The sequence below is a fragment of the Anas platyrhynchos genome, chromosome Z (assembly GCF_047663525.1).
Source record: "Anas platyrhynchos isolate ZD024472 breed Pekin duck chromosome Z, IASCAAS_PekinDuck_T2T, whole genome shotgun sequence".
In the NCBI taxonomy this organism is placed as follows: domain Eukaryota; kingdom Metazoa; phylum Chordata; class Aves; order Anseriformes; family Anatidae; genus Anas; species Anas platyrhynchos.
Window position 1 is genome coordinate 9,456,155 of NC_092621.1, and position 14,795 is coordinate 9,470,949.

Consider the following 14,795-nt stretch of genomic DNA (forward strand, 5'->3'; position numbering starts at 1 on the left):
GTTTGTGCCCTAGAAATGGAGCTGGCAGTGACCATGCTCCGTCTCTGAAGGCTTCACTTGTTTCCTGTCTCTGCTCTGCCCAGATTTGCTGGTCATGCCTCGTGCTGTGCTGGGCACGGGAAAATCAGCGGAATGCCTGAAGCCCACCTCTGCTTTATGGGAATGGAAACCTTGCCAGGCATTGCCTTTCCAAACAGCCCAGCCTCTGCTTCCCTCTCCCCAGTGTGACCAGTGCCAACCCCAGTGGCTGGGCACCAAGACAACACAGGGAGCACAGCCCAGAGGCACCAGGGTCAGCTCCACTGGGTTCTGCTCCCAACGAGGTGACTATGGAGACATTTACCCCATTAACATCCACACAGCTCCCGTGCCACCTTTTACAAGCTGCTACTCCCAGCCTGACAAGGATTTTGCCCCAGGACATGGCTTTGGTACTCTGCAGACCCTGAGGATCAGATTCTGCATTTGCCTGGCAGCCAGAGGGCAAAATAAATTGCAACCAAGGGCCCTCTGCAATGGGGCAGAGGAACTGAGCCCTGCAGGATAATTACTCCAGGCCACGGGTGTCTTTCTGATCAAATATTGTACTGCCTCCACCACACTCCCCCACCCTAAATACTACTTGGCCGACCAGCAGGCAGAAGAGCTGATAAGCTGGGAAACTGCAGGGGATGGAGTCAGAAGCTGCGTGAAGGAGTCGGAGATAAAAGATGAATCCTCCCCTTGACACAGCATAGCTCTTCCTCTGCAGCTGCGAGCATCATGCTGACAGCTGCTTTACCATCCTCCTCTTCCTCTCCCCTGTTGGAGTGAATTTTATGTCAGCGGATGTCTGACAGACCTGGAGAGAGAGAGAGAGCCTCTGTCTTGCCCTGCAGGGGAGGGGAAAGGAGAACAGCTCGCCATCCTGAGATGCTTCAGCCATGCCCAGGAAGGGGGAAAGAGATGCAATGGGTCTGGGCTCCAGGCTGTGATCAGTGGGATGATGTGCAAGCAGTCTCATCTCCTTCAGGAGAAAACCTAACCCTAACTGAGTGCTACATGCCTGAGGACATGTCCTAGGACAGTGTCTGATGTGCATTCAGACAGAGGATGTCAGGGGTGTCATTGTGATAAATAAGCAAGGGTGGGACTCTAACCATGGGACAGGGAATGAGTTAGTCATTCCTAAATAGAGGTGTGTTTCCATTGCATTTCTGTGCTGCTGAAAGCTTGGGAAACATCTCTCCTCCACTGTCCTTGGAGGTGGGATAAAAGGTCTCCAAAATCTGTACTCAGGCTGAGCGCTGCTGCCATGTGTGATGGCTCTGAGCCCAACCCAGGGGGCTGCATCACAACAAACATTGCACCTAAAGACCAAAAACTTCAGCTACATCTGAAGGGGAATGCAGGAGACAGAAAATCCATACTTTTTGAAAGAGCGGGTGATTTGGTAGCTGAAATTTCCAGGAAACACTAGGAAATGGGTTGTCCTCCCACCACCCTACAGAGGAAGGGAAACACAGTTCCCTCCAAGAACACCTAGGAGGGAAGCTGCAGGTGTGGAGATCAGTTTGGTATTGGCTGCAAGAAGCAGACACATCTCCCCAAAATGTTTTGCTGCTGCCACACTGCTTGCACACCCTGCACGGCACGCCAGAAGGTTGCATATGACTCTCTTATCACCTCGAGGAGGATGTCTGAGCTGCCACATGTGCCTCTGTCAGCAGTGACGTTCGTAGGGATGATGGATGTGACACCGAACACCTTGAGTGTACTTCAGATTCAAGAAGTTTGGGGGTTTCCATGTATCACTGAGAGGAAATGATCCTTCAGTAATTAATCAAGGAAGTGATTAATGCATTTTTACCTCAGCTGAGATTTAGCTACATTATTTCCCAGTCACAGCTGGAGGGAAGGAAGATAATAAATCCTGAGTGGCAGGGGGAGCGAATGCAGGGAAAAGTTGCTTTTTGTCCTTCCACACATAAGTACTGTGAGCACTGAGTGAGGTTAGCAGGTAGCAGGTTTGAAACAAGCACCTGATTCAGCTGTGAACTCCTTGCTATGGGATGTTAGGAGTGCTAAGGCTCAAATAGGTTCAGAGAAGCAGCTAGATACATCGGTGAAAGCCACTCTTCCAGCAGAAAATCCCCGAGGCGCAAGTCACCAGGCAGGGAGAAACATCGATTAGATATGCTGGCTCATGCTCTTGCTCCTCTCTTGGCATCTGTTGGCCGCTCGGATGCCGAGCTAAGGGGCCCTTTGGGATGATCAGGCAGAGCTGCTTTCCTGCAGCAGCTGATGGGAAGGCTGGTGGAAGTCCAGGTGTCCCGCTGCCCTGTCCCCACGGGGAGCAGTGGGGCAGCTCGTGTGGCTCCAGCCGAGCAGCTCCTGGATATCTGCCTCCCCTGGGAGTCCCTGAGTGATCCTCTGTTGTAGCGCCGTCTGCAGCGGAGACAATCCCCTTCGCTAAATGAAACGAGTCCAAGAGCATTTGTCATTTGCATCACCGAGACTAAACAAAACCTTTTATTTAAGAAAATAATAAAATAGAATGGAACCATTACCAGCATGGTTTCTTCAAACTTGTAGTGATAAACACCCAGACAAAGCTCTGCTAAATAATCTTGCAGCCTTACTTCTGCAGCAGGCGATAAAGCAGGAATAACAAACTACCTGGAGCTGGCAACACACCAGCCACCACTCCGTCAGCACAGATAGGAGTTAATTATTTCCTATCGGCCAGCTAGGGCTGGGAAATAAGGGGCAATGATTTCAAGGCTCTTCTTGTTAAGCAACAGTGACAAAAAGGGAAGGATATTAGGATTATTGTCTGCTTCTTTCATGAGGAGTAACAGGGATGGTTGGTGCAGCGCAATTAAGGAAGCAGGGATTTCATCTCAAGCAACTGAGTTAATGAAACAAGAGAGATGTCTGTGAGAGGGATCCTTGAAAATACTGAGGATAATGGAGTTTATCACGAGGGGGATATTTGAATAACAAAGATTTCAGTCCCTCATTGTAGTGCATTGATGGAGACACACAGTGGTGAGAGAAACACACGCTCAGGCCTTGAGCTGAGTGCATTCTGCAGGGAATTATTCCACTGGGGGGGCTGCCACCACCACTGCCTTTTCCCTTCACATCTTTCCCATTTCACACTGCCCCATCCCTCCTGCGTGGAGGCTGTGCCCCGAGCTAGACACAAGGGATCCACTCCCGAGCCCTCCTCCAGCACCCCAGCACTCCGGGTAAATGGGTCCATTTTCCTTCACTGTCCCATGTTTGGTCCCGAGGCAGAATATTTTCTCCATACTTACTTCAACCTGATGACCAAAGCAGACCAGATTACGCCAGTATTCAATATTGCCGCATCTTAGGTCTGTGCACAAGCATCCAAAAGCTCTTTACCTACACAGATAGCTTCCATACCAGGATTTTCTCTCTCTAGACTGAGATTTCTCTCCCCATTTCAGCTGTGGCTCCATTACCAGTGTGATTTTTACCAGTTAAAGCTGTGCCACTAAAAGCCTTGATGTGAATTTGATTTATAGTTTTGGAATTATTCCTCTTCACACATGGAAATAGTTATATGGGAATAAGGCGCCTTTATCCTGAGATAACCAAGTCCATGCAAAGGCAGGTTGTACCACATTAAACAATACCAGCACTGTTGGAGAGCTGGCTATCACTTGCTAAGTGCAGGCAAGCCCTGTGCTAGAAACTCCAGTTAAGACTTCTGTTTTTTATAAAAATGGTACTCCTTTCTTCTCTAAGACTAATGAAATATAATACAGGAAATCAACATGGCATCGGATATTTATTAGAAATGTAACATAAACCTGAGAAACATGTCACTGCGATAAAAATACAGATTTACAAAGACAACAGAACATGACCAAATGCATCATGAGAAATAAATCAGGGGCTACCTTAGCTTATATTCAGAAAGGTGACTGTTCTTGATTCACTTTAATCATAAATTCCCCCAAATAAGACCTCATTTATCCCAGGAAGAAGCTGCCAAGGGTTATATTGCATTCACCTTCTAGGGATTTCTTCACATAAGACGTGAAGCTGCTTTTCTTGGCTGAGGACAAACTGACAGAGTCATTGCAGGATGTCCGGGCAGGCTGCAGAGGGGTTATGCCACCCGAAACACCGCCTGCCCCTTCTGGCCACAGGGATAGTAAGAACTGGGGACCTGAGCTCCTCTCCCAGTGATGGTGGTGCTGCAAAAAGAAATACAGACACGTCCAGTTAATTATTTATAGCCCGGTTCACAAAGGTCCTTGTGTCAGACGTGGATTTATGGGAAGTCACACATATACATACTCGCAGGCGTGTTACTTCTGCCCTGGGCCTGTGCCAATCCCACACTACCTATTAAGCAGCCACTGATGGTGTTTATCATCTCAGACGGCGGGGCTTTATCATCCCCCTTGAATATCACTGCTTTGCTACTCCATTTGTGTGGCTCTCTGTGCTTTGCACTGGGTGTGAGGGTCTCTGGGTACCTGTGTGCCGGGCTGGGACACCCTGGCCAGAGGGGTTTTAAACTGGGGTCATCCCAAGGGGCTTCTGCTCCCACCAGGAAACTGGGCACAACCAAACCCAATCCATTGTTTGGGAGAATTGTGTGATTCATGTCAGCCCCACACCCAAAGGGAACATCCCTGTGGCTTAGCAGCCACGGCAAGATGCTGAGATGTCTCTTCCTTGGCCTGGCTGGATGGGGTAAGCAGGCACACCTTTCCCTGGTAGATTTTGCCGTGTCAGAAAGGAACTGAACTGATGCCTAAGCTGTGTCTTTGCAGCACCCAGGCTTCCACATGCAGCTTTCAATGCTCCAAGGAGGCTGCTGTGCCCACACCAGGGCTGGACACCCATGCACGTGTCTTTGAGAGAGTTTAGGAAACATCACCCATCACCTCCAGTACCAAAATCATTCAGGACACTTGTCGTCCTACCTGGTCCTTGGATTTGTGACATCCCCAGCACTCACTGCTGTACCTTTCCATCATCCAGGGGCTCTCCTGGCTGCTGTCTGTTGCAGTATAAAAGCCTTGGGTGCTGTGCCTGGTGTGGTGATTTTCTTTTCTGAGCGCATGAGGTTTCCCAGATGGGGCACTGGTGTTTGTAAAAAACATGAAGACTCTTATCTTCCTGCAGGTTAAGGGTCTCCTGAGCACCCTGTCCGCTAATAATCCCTGCTCCACAGTGGCTGCTCCTTATCTGTCTCTGTTATTTGTGCTCGGTGTGTGGATGGATCAGTCCAGCTGGGAGTGCTCAGACATGCACCTGTAAGCCTGCATTGCTATTATGTTGTGTTTTTTTTTTTTGTTTTGTTTTGTTTTTTTTTTTGTTTGTTTGTTTGTTTGTTTGGGGGAATAATATAAATATTTAATTATTTTAACAGTAGGCTGTGAAGCACCCAGCTAAATGCAAAGCTGTGTTGTGGCTCTTGTTTGTACACACAGCGCTTGATAGTGCTTCACGCAGCTCCCAGCCTACATGGATGAGACAGGCAAAGCGTGAGGGGAAAGGGCAGAGACAGAAAAAGCCTTGTGGCAGGGACCTGGCAGCAAAGTGACATCCCCTGTGTTTCCCCTAGCCACCAGATAATGCCACGGTTATGTTTCCTCCTAGCCCATCGCTGCAGGGCAGTCTGCTCCGGATGGCTTTGTTAGCACAGCGATACAGATCTGGTGTGCACAGGCTTGCAGCACACAGAGGAAAATCCCCACCCTCCTCCTGCTCAGCTCCTCCAGGGTCAATCCCAAGCCACGCAGGCTCGAGCACTGGCTCTAAATGTGATCGGTGCTCCCAAAATGTCACCTTTGCCCCAGCTGCACTGACTCACCCCCACTGGCAATACATGGACAAGAATATTTGGCCTTTGGGGTTAAGACCCCTGTTTCTGCCTTGTCTCACACGGATGTACTTAGCTTTTATCAGTCAAAACACATTTAAATGGTCTATGTCGTTATCACTTCTTAGCTCTTGTACTAGTTAATAGGAGCAGACATGAGCATCACACTTGTGTTGCTGTTGATAGCCACACAAATTCCTCTCCTGATGTCTTTCCCTTTGCCGGGCAGCCCAGCCCAGCTCCCTGCAAAGTTTCACTGAAACTTTGAAGCAGCTTCCTTCCCCGAATCAGCCTGATTTTTCCACCCGAAGGATTTATTTGGGCTTGTTCCTTCATGTCGCAAACCAGTTGTTTGTGTGTCAGGGTACGGTACGGCGGCGTTGGACCACGGTGCCTGCTTTGTACCTGCACTGAAAGATTGGCACCGCAGCAGCATTTGTTTGAACTTGCCCGCAGGCAGCCTGTTACGCTGCAAGGCGGTGCGGCTGCAGTCTGGGGCTGCTGGCTTCGAGCTGGCTCTGAATTGCTGGCTCATCTCCAAGAGCTTAATGGTCTTCCTGCAAAGGTACCAAGGCAAGCAGAGGAGGGGTAGGTAACAGAGGCTCTATTTACGAGTGGGGCTCGGATCCGTGCAGGGACTGAACGTCTGCAGAATAAGAGCTCGCAGACAGGCCAGCCTTAGGCAGTGCTGACCTCAAGCAAGATTTCAGCTCCAGCTAGAAAAACGGCGATTTTGTTACAAAACGAGCTCCACATGCAGAGCGTGGCACTGCTCCTCAGATTACATCCGTGCAGGAGGAATGTCCCGTAGGACAGCGCTGGTTGGAGGTCACCCCTCGCCACAACCACATCAACACGTCCACGGCGTCAGGAGTTGCAGCCCGTGCTTAGCCCTTGCTTTTCAGGCCTCGGGTGGAAGCTCAGGTCATTCGAGGTCTCTGGTGCCTCTCTGGAAGAGGGATGTGATGTGCTGCACCACCTGCACTCAGAGAAATGTGTCTTGGCGTAGAGCTGCTGCAGAACAACTAAGTGTTGTAGGGTCAACAGGTGCCCCAGGAGCATGGGTGCTGTATCAGCTATGGGTAGGACAGACACTGTGCATGGTTTGCTGCCACACCAAGCCCCAAAAAAATGAGGTGGGACCTGCCAGGGATGAGAACTGAGAGCTCAGTGCATGATTTTGGGGTAAATTCCTTGAGGCTGAGAGCACCTCTTGCTTTTGGGGTAAATTCCTTAAGACTGATCAAGCCTCTCCTGAGATCCCATTCTTTGCATTTTTCCAAAATAATTAAACTAAACCACTTCAGGTTTAGCCACCAATGTGAAAAGCTGAGGATAAAGTCCTTGATGGCTCATGAAGCCTCTTACATTGATGTGAGCATGGGTTTATGGAAGGCAGGTCCTGCTTGACGAACCTGATCTCCTTCTACGACAAAGTGACGCGCTGGGTGGACGAGGGAAAGGCTGTGGATGTGGTCTACCTTGACTTCAGCAAGGCTTTTGACACCGTCTCCCACAGCATTCTCCTCAAGAAACTGGCTGCTCTTGGCTTGGACTGGCGCACGCTTCGTTGGGTTAGAAACTGGCTGGATAGCCGGGCCCAAAGAGTTGTGGTAAATGGAGCCAAGTCCAGTTGGAGGCCAGTCACTAGTGGCGTTCCCCAGGGCTCGGTGCTGGGGCTGGTCCTCTTTAACATCTTCATCAATGATCTGGATGACGGCATTGAGTGCACCCTCAGTAAGTTTGCAGATGACACCAAGCTAGGTGCGTGTGTCGATCTGCTCGAGGGTAGGAAGGCTCTGCAGGAGGATCTGGATAGGCTGCACCGATGGGCTGAGGTCAACTGTATGAAGTTCAACAAGGCCAAGTGCCGGGTCCTGCACCTGGGGCGCAATAACCCCAAGCAGAGCTACAGGCTGGGAGAGGAGTGGTTGGAGAGCTGCCAGGCAGAGAAGGACCTGGGAGTGATGGTGGACAGTCGGCTGAATATGAGCCAGCAGTGTGCTCAGGTGGCCAAGAAGGCCAACGGCATCCTGGCTTGTATCAGAAACACTGTGACCAGCAGGGCTAGGGAGGTGATTGTCCCCCCGTACTCGGCTCTGGTGAGGCCGCACCTCGAGTACTGTGTTCAGTTTTGGGCCCCTCGCTACAAGAAGGACATGGAGGTGCTTGAGCGGGTCCAGAGAAGGGCAACAAAGCTGGTGAGGGGCCTGGAGAGCAAGTCCTATGAGGAGCGGCTGAAGGAGCTGGGCTTGTTCAGCCTGGAGAAGAGGAGGCTCAGGGGTGACCTTATTGCTCTGTATAAGTACATTAAAGGAGGCTGTAGCGAGGTGGGGGTTGGCCTGTTCTCCCATGTGCCTGGTGACAGGACGAGGGGGAATGGGCTAAAGTTACGCCAGGGGAGTTTTAGGTTAGATGTTAGGAAGAATTTCTTTACTGAAAGGGTTGTTAGGCATTGGAACGGGCTGCCCAGGGAGGTGGTGGAGTCACCATCCCTGGAAGTCTTCAAAAGACGTTTAGATGTAGAGCTTAGGGATATGGTTTAGTGGGGACTGTTAGTGTTAGGTTAGAGGTTGGACTCGATGATCTTGAGATCTCTTCCAACCTAGAGATTCTGTGATTCTGTGATCTTGGCAGGCCTGGGCCATCCTGCAGGTGCCTGTAAGCTCTCCTGTGCCCTGGGAGTTGGTTGTGTCAGCTCTGTTGGGTGCCAGAACATTGTGCCTGATGCCTCTGCTCAGGGACATGCAGCACGGGGTCACCGCAGCTGAATGTACATATGGCAAGGGCAAACGGAGACAAATTGCCACGGCAGCATCCTTGGTCACCGTGCCTGGGGTACCTGGCTCAGGATGGAGAGCTCTCACGGTGTGTCTGAGCCCTTAGAGGAGGTGTGTGTGCTGGCATGCACACCCAAACCCAGACAGAACGGGGCACTTTACTCTTGTTTCAGTATCCTCTCTTTTAAGCAAAGCTCCACCTCTCCACTCCCCAGAAGAGTAACTAATGGCACCTCTGATTATCCTCCGAGCGTGTCAGATTTAACCCACATCTAAATGAAGGGTGAATTTTGCAAAGGTGATGCGCCCGCCAAATGCCAGCCGTTCAAGAATAATTATTCTTTGGTTATTTTTCATAAAGCTTCCCATAATCTCATGACACCGTGTTAGAAAGTGGGAATTAATGTGGCGCTGCTCAGCTGCTCTCCCTTTCAGCAAACACTGATTGTTTTTTGTTAGTTTTCTCCTGTCTTGGCAGGTTTATTCCTCATACATGCTCGTGATTGACTTCAGTTCTGGTGAAAGAAGGCAGACTGACAGCCAGCCCCGGGGAATCAGAGCCTCTTGCTCTGCAAAGGACGCAGCAGCAAAGGCAAATCCTTCTTTCTGCACAATTCATCCCTCCCTGACCTGGATGCTCCTTCTTAACACAAAAGTACTAATGCCTGCTGCTTGTATGGAGCTGCAGAGAGCAAACCTGGGAAAAAAAAAATAAATACTGTGGTCAAAGCTTAAAACAAACTTCCCCGAGAGCAGGGGAGCGGGTCAGCTTGCAGCGGCTCTGCATCCCGTCCCCAGCCAGGCTGTGTTTATGACTAATCCTTGCAAAGCCCCAGGTAGGGGTCGATAAGCAAATGTTATTCCCCAGGAGGGCAGCAGGGAAATTGAGCCTCTGTGACTCATCCAGCCCTCGGCCCCACTGCTGAGGCTGCAGCTTGTGGAGAGGGCTGTGATGGAAGTGCTTCGGCAGAGTGCTGGAAGCAGGGTTTCTGAAGGGAGGCACTTAAACGCCGGCTCTGGCCCCAGGTAAATGGTCTGATTGGAAGCCAAGGGGAGCTGCAGTGGCAAATTGCTGTTTGGCTCTGCTTCATGCAGGCTGGACGTTGCATGGCTAATGAAGCAGGGCTCGTACTGACAAGGATAAAACCCACCTTTGCAGCAATCTCCTCCTGCACAGAGCACCGTCGGGGTGGCTGTCCTCAATCACCTGGCAGGAGACTTTGGCACAGTGCCTGGTCCCGGTGCAGCTGGGCCTGTGGGGCTCTTGTGTAGCCAAAATAGATGGTGCTCGTGCTGGTGAGGAGCATCCCAGAGAGCCTGGGAGCACTGGGGGGAGGGCTGCTTGGCCAGGTCAGAGATTTGGTGACCTCTAGCCCCTTTGCCTGCTTGCACTGGGCTCATGTGCAGGCGGAGTTTGGGCTGTCCCTTGTAAACCTCACCTGGGAATTTCCCGTATCTGACATGTCAGGACTTTTCAAAACCTGATAAAGTCCCAGGGAAGATGGCTCTGGATCAGGCTGCCAACCACAGGCTGCATCTCCAGGCGGGCATTTTGGGTGCACAGAGGATGCCATGTGGGCAAGCGGGGACACGACACGGATCCTCCTCTTCCCAGCAATGCAGAGGTTGATGTGTGCCCATCATGTCTGAGGGTCTTGCAGAGATGTCCAATGAGGGCAGGGCAGGGAAAATGTCTTTGTACATACACAATTTTGTCTGCAAATACACTCTGCACAGGGGAAGAGAGGATGCTTGGTGCACCCACACATGGCTACAGTGCATGTGTGTTTGCTTATGCGTGAATGTATGTCTGTGATATATGTGCAAGGCTGAGGTATCTTCACTGCAGGTCTGTGATGTGCTGAATGTGCTTAGCTGGGTTATGAGGGTGGGTGTGAGCACGTGCCTGCAGTTTGCCTGCCGATATACCCCTGTGCTGATGCGTGCGACTCACCTGTGCTCGTGCTCAGCACCCGGGTGCTGCACCTGGGTGTGCAAGTGAGCAACTGATTGTGTATGCTCGGGATGTGTGTCCGTGTGTGCATTCCTGGGATGTGCAGGCATCCTGCCTGCGTGTGCCTGCTGCCCACCAGAGGGGTGTCTGCCTGTGCTGTGCTCTGCCCGTGCACTCGGGCAGACCCACCTGCCTTTCCCTGCATGCTGCGGGCTTTCCTGCTGGCTGCTCACACCTCCTCCCGTCTCCATCTCATTTCCAGCCTCTGCTGCTCTGTGCCTTGAATAAATGGTGCAAGCACCCAGCAGCTTGTTGGCTGGAAGGGGCTCTGCAGGGCTTTTTGTGCTTCTGCTGGCTGCAGCAGTGACGGCTGCTGCACAGGCTGCAACCTGGGGGGCTGGGGCTCAGCTGGGGGTGCAGCACCCACCACGGGCTGTCTGTGCCTTGTGCCAGACTGGCAGCAGGGGGCTGCAAGTCAGCAGCATCCTGAGGAGCCAGGATTTTTATTTTTTATTTTTTTGCCAAACCACTAAGCTGTGTGGTGAGTGGTGCAGTCCCTGCTCATGTGCATGACAGAAGGAACCAGCCCCGTGGGGAGAAGTCATTACTGTGGAAGTCATCCGAGGAAGAGGAGTGCCAGTACTAGTGCTGCTCCTTGGCCCTCAGGTGTCTTTCAGCAAGGCACACTTCCCCAGTCCTTTGCAGAAGTCAAATGCCAAAAGGAGAAAGAGTGAGAAGAGACTGTACATCCCTTGCCATGAGGCAGGACTGTCTCCTTCCTACGCAGGAATGGGTTCAACCTTGTTGAAGATGCCTCAGCAAATGGAGACTCCACCTCTCCCCACACAACTCGTCCTAGGACTTCATTATTCCCAGTGTTAGAGGTTTGCTGACATCTAACCTGAACCTCTCTCCTAGAGTAGGACTTCATGTCCTGTCCCCAGCGTCCATGGAGAATTCCTTTCTTATTTGAAACAGCTTTTAAAAACGTTTAAAAGCTATGCTCATGTCTTGGGCTTCTCTTTACAAGACTAAAAAGCCCCAGTGCCTTTGATCTTTTCTTACATTGTTTTCAATGCTTTCCTCTGGACTGCAGCCAAAAGGTCCATCTGTCTCCTGAAAAACCACACACACCTTGGACACAGTTTTGCCTCTATCTGGAAGCCCAGGTTTCTGGACCATTGCATCTGTTTCAAATTCAGGTCACGTTCACAGCGGTTGAGGTTTGCAGAAATGACTGGTAGAGGTGAGCAGAGAAATGTCCTCTGGGAGATCCTGAGCCTGTGGCACCTGGGTGTTTTTCTCCTCCCAGCCCAGGATGAGAGCTCAACAGATGGGAACTATTCATGAGGCGTGCTGCTGGTTCCTGGGCAAGCAGAGCTGCTCTGAGTACTGCTGAATTCCATTCCCTGTGCATCACCTTGGTCAGGGCATCCTCTGTGTGCATGGCATCCTGCCTGGCACGTCCCCAGCCTCCCTGCAGGCAGAGGGGCTCTGCGTCTCCATCTCCAGGTACCTGCACAGCTGAGCCATCCACGGCCTCAGGATGGTTCAGGACTGAATGCCAAGCTGGCAGCTGGTCAGCAAACCCAGAGGAGGGTGAAATCCTGCTGTCCTGTGGGTATTCTGAAATGCGTTGACTGCCTGTTCTGGGGAAGGGATCTGTGATGCTGAGGTGAGAAATCAGGGATGTGATTTTCAAGGGATGCAACACTCTCCACTTCCTGCAAGACCCATTTTCATACCATACCCTCAGCAGGAGAACGCAGAAGCCATGGAATCCTTGTTAAGAATAAAGCAGTGCAGCCTGTACTCTTTTCTTTTGCAGCATGAAAGATGAGAAAAAAAAAATACATTAAAAAAATGAAACCCTGCATTTATTCCTCTGCACCACAGACTCCAGCCAGAGCAGAAAAGCCTCAGTAGCGAGTAGTCCTGCACACTCCTGGTGCATTGCTTCCCCTGCTGCCCTTGGGGTGCATCCTCCTGTTGGGGAGCAGGGTGACCTGGCTTCAGCATCCCTGGCAGCTCTCACACGCTGCTAGCAGATGCTTGAATGAGACGTTTCTTTCAGGGGGAGGAAACCAGTTCATCTGGGAAGTGCAAAGGCAGTGATTTTGCCCTTTATCGGTAAGGTGTTGCCCTGTGGTTTTGTTTTTTATTTGTTCCCCTCATTCATAGATGCTTTAAAAAAATGAGAGAGGGAAAGAAAGTGAATGAATGAAAATCCATTAAACCTACCCAGTAGCTTAAATGTTTATGTCGTGTCTAACTGCCTGATCCTGCCATTACCTTCCTCTGCATCCTGCTGTACCTGCAATTCAAGAAAATTGCCTCCCAAATTGCCATCTTTAGTTTGAGATCCACGTACGACTTGGCTGTAAGCAGCGGATGGAAATGAAATGGACTAAAAATTTAATCCAGCCAGGATTTCCTTGTGTTTTTCAATAGTCCTTGCTGTCAAACTGTAAGTCCTGCTTATTAAAGGTCATGCATATTAGAGAATGAGGCAGGAAGAATTACAGAAACTGACATCTTTAGTGGTGCAACTAAATAAAAAAAAATTGATCTTTGCCTGCGTCTACACATTTGCCTCTGTACACAGGCAGAAAGACCAAAGTTGTGTTTGTTACAGTGACGTGTACACGGAGAAACTTTTGGTAGAAAGCTTCAATATGCAAGCTGAGTTGTGATTTGCTCTTAGAACAGGGCTAAAATCCCTCAGCTTCTCACTTTAGTGATCAGGTTTCATCTCCTAATTTGACCGAACAGCCTCTGGAGATGAATGAAGATTTCCATGTAGAGATTTTTTATTTTATTTTATTATTTTTCCAAGTGAAGTACTATTTCATCCCCCCACTTCCCTAAGGAGATTGTTAAAAAAAATATCCATTTTGGAAATGTGGTCCTGGTTATTCCTCCTTTATTAGGGATTTTCTAACTAAACCACAACTGTCCTAGTTTCCAGTAAACTCACAGCTTCACACACAGATGCACACACTAATGTCTCAGCTGTTAAACTGGCCCTCAGATCATCTGCACTGAGTTCTTCAGTTCCCAAAAGGGCAACCTCTTGCCTCTAACTCTCTTTCTCTTTCTTTTCTCCCTTCTCCCCTTCTCTCAGTCTCCTTCCAGTAATCACTTATTTTTAGGACCATTAATTTGAAGGTTCCAAAACTCAAAGCCATTAAAAAATAAAAGTAAAAGAAAGAAAACTCCTCACTGCTTTGGAGAGTGGTGGTGAGCCAGGGGAGAGATGAAGGATGGGGCTGAAACAGAAGGATGGAGCAAATTCATGGAAGAATGGTTCTGTGGAGAATCATTAATTGCCGATATATCATTTGTGGCTCAGGGTGTCCCTGCTTCACAAATTGCTGAGGCCTGGCATGGTAGGCTTGACTTGTTCTGATAACCTTATCTGAATACCTGCGGTTGGCCATCCCTGGGGATGGGACAGTGGCACTTTGGTCTGACCTAGGTGTGACAAGAGCTGGACCCAGGTTGCTGAGCCCCACAGGAATGCTTGTGCCTGCAGTCATGGCATCTACCTGTGGGCTCCTGGCTCAGGAGAACACACCAGGACCAGGATCTATCAGCAGCAGGGAGAGAGGGAGTGCCTGCGGATCTACAGTCCCACGGTGTTGGAAGGAAGGTCAGCAAGGAGAGTCCTGCTTCAGTCCTGCTTCTCCACTGGGCTTCCTAGGAGTAAGAAGGATGCATCACTCTTGAGGATGGTGTGTGTGGGGTCTGCAGGGCTGATGGAGAGCCTGATGTGCCAGTCCCTTTTCACTGACATCAGCAGCAAGCACCTTATGGACAAGGGCTGAATGCTCCTGTCTCACTTCTGCTGGCTACCTCGTTGTCCCCCCAACAGAAAGGATGGGCACAATAAATATTCATCGTGCTTGCACTTACAGGTCTATTAAAAGCTACAATTTTTTTTTTTTTTTCTCAAGGTATGTTCCTCTATTCTGATTATGCTAACGGCCTACCAAATCACTCTCTCTAAATATGCCGTCGCCCCAGTGATAAATGCGGCTGCTGGAGTGGGTCCTTTCTGGCATTAATCGAATGCTTTAATGAAGTCAGCACGCTGTTCATATGCATTAAAATACTCGGTCCCAGCCTGAAGAGGCGCACTGGCTCTCTGACTCTCGTGCCTCTGCGCCAGAGGTAAATAAAGCACTTAAGGCATGTGCTGGGGAGG